The sequence below is a fragment of the Frankliniella occidentalis genome, unplaced genomic scaffold (genome assembly GCF_000697945.3).
Source record: "Frankliniella occidentalis isolate FOCC.00 unplaced genomic scaffold, Focc_3.1 Scaffold16, whole genome shotgun sequence".
In the NCBI taxonomy this organism is placed as follows: domain Eukaryota; kingdom Metazoa; phylum Arthropoda; class Insecta; order Thysanoptera; family Thripidae; genus Frankliniella; species Frankliniella occidentalis.
The window spans coordinates 2,275,084-2,277,549 of record NW_026267146.1 but is presented as its reverse complement, the minus strand read 5'-3'; positions in this window follow the sequence as shown (position 1 = coordinate 2,277,549).

Below are 2,466 nucleotides of genomic sequence, written 5' to 3'. Positions count from 1 at the left end.
CTCTCTCTCTCTTTGTGTCGCGTGTGGGGCTGGCAACGTGAGAGATGATGGGGGAGGGATCACCTGGTGTGTTGTGTTGCACCGCGTTGGGGTGGTGGTGGCGGCGGCGGAAGGGGTAAGTCGGGGGGTTGTGAAATGTGCCGCGGCGGCCTTCCCTCTGTGGGTGAGCGATGGCGACCGTCGTGCCGGCCAAGTCCGCCACCACCACCAGGATGCAAGTGAGCAGTGCAAGCGTCCGGCGTATGAACCGTAATGAGGTCATGACGCACTCCTCTCAGTGCTCTCATTGTCGCGATACTCCTGATCCGAGTTATATTCAAAGCTCAGCACACACCGGCACACACACACACACACATACACACACGCACGCACGCACGCGCGCGCGCGCGCTTATTGCACATTCGCACACATGTACCTACTCGACCACTTATACGCGTGTGTGCTTGTCGGCTACTCGAGGTGAAATAAATCAGGGATCAAATTATCGTTATCGTTCGTTTTTTCTTTCTGTTTTTCGACACGGTCTTTATAATGCCCCACGACGAGTCTTGCGAAACACAAACACAGCAGCGATGTGATGGACAATCTAAAAGCGCCCAAAATATGAGTAAAGCGTCCTATATACAATTGGAAAGAAAAGCAGCGGCTTTGTGCCCTCAAAATATCTCTCTCTTTGTTTCTTTCTCTCTCTCGTCAGTCTGTTTGACAGCGCTATTTTCGTGACGTTTGTCGGCGCGCTTGTCACGTTACAGCGCACGCTGCCACGCACCGCGACGTATTGTCGCCATGATGTCTTTATTTTTGCCAGGCGCGCCCCGTGCATCTGTGTGTGTGTGTGTGTGTGCGAGTTCACGGGCCCGCTGTCTTCACACATGCGTGGAGCGTGGTTAACGCCCTCGCGCTGCCACGACACGCCGCCCGATAAGGAGTAACGTCACAGCCGGGAGGCTTTTTTCATTGGTGGCCCTACTCGAGATTAAATTGAATAATTAGTTGAAAGGACCGCTGAAAAAAAAAGTATAACACAATGCATCGGTAATTAAAAGAGGAAATGGCAGAGTACGGCTCAACCTGGTGAGGGAAGTATTAGTAGGGGCAAAAGTATGGGAGGAAGCGCGTAGAGTCTGTCGTCCGACACGTTTTTGACGGCCAGGGGCTGGGAGGCCAACCTACATGGCGCATGGCGCGACCAGTCAGTGTCGATCGCTTTTGTGTTAGGCGGTAATTCTCGGAATTGGATGACGACGACGACGGCGGCGGCGGCCGGTGCTCTACGAGCGAGCAGGCTGTGCTTATCTAGGGCGTGTGGTGGCGGACCCGGGCCGGCCGCCGTATCGCCAAGGCTATGCCCCTCCCCCCTTTCCTCCTCTTATCCCCACAACGTGTGTCTATCTATGTGTGCTTGTGGCAGTGTATAACGTGTACTTTACTCACGGTAGATATTTTTTTTTCCTGCCTCGGATACTTGTTATTTTGCATTTGCTTCGAGAAAGACTTATCTGTCCACACCATTCGACCTATGTGCTACCGCCCGCCATATCTATTGGCACCTTCGCGCCGCGCTCCGCTATAGGGCGCGCGACTCGAGTCCTCGATCGACCTCTGCAATCTTAGGTCGTGCGATACACGAAGCCTCTGTGAGTGCGAGCGAGAGGGGAGGGGATGGGTGAGGTAGGGGTGTGAGGTAGGTTTGTCCAGCCGCGGAAGACGCGCAGCAGAATGTATTGATCGTGTTGAGCCCCCCGGCCGGCCGCGGCCCCCCGCCTGCGCGAAAGGGGCGGGGCAGGGCGGTGCGGTACTCCGCGACGGGAAGAACCTGACCGCCGTGCGCCGTGTCCCAGAGTGTGCTATAGGTACTTACGTCCGCTTTGGACATCGCAACGCCATATGGATGGTGTTATCATATAATCGTCATCATCAACCGTGGATGACTGTGCACAGTGCAAAGAGCGAAGCGCGCTCTTCAAGTTTTTACTAGAAAATTTGCCTAGTTACGTACTAAAGTTTTCTGCTGTTTTCGTAACTTATGAATCATATTTTTATTTTTATTGATTGTTTCTAAACTTTTACCTCATAACACAAGGCATACTATACTCTGCAAATTTTCTAGTAATAACTTGATTGTGGCGGTGTGTGGTTGTGGCAGTTGTGGTGCGGGGTGTATGATGGAAGCCGAGTGTGGCGCCCCTGTTGCGGTGGCGGTGGCGCCGGCGCCCGCGCTGCTATTCCCAGAGCCCCATTGACTCTCCTGAACGTATGCGTTCAAGGTTGCGAGAGGGGTCCCGGGCCCGGCTAAAGCTTCTTTTCGCGCGCGGAATCTCATCCGCTTGGCAAGGCGCCGCCGCCGCCGCCCAGCCGCCCATGCTGCTCCGCTATAGAGCGGTCGGAACGCGGCGGCGAATGTACTGAGGATGTTGGTGGCGGCTCGCCCCGCCCGCGGGGGCGGCGGAGGTGGGGAAGGGAGGG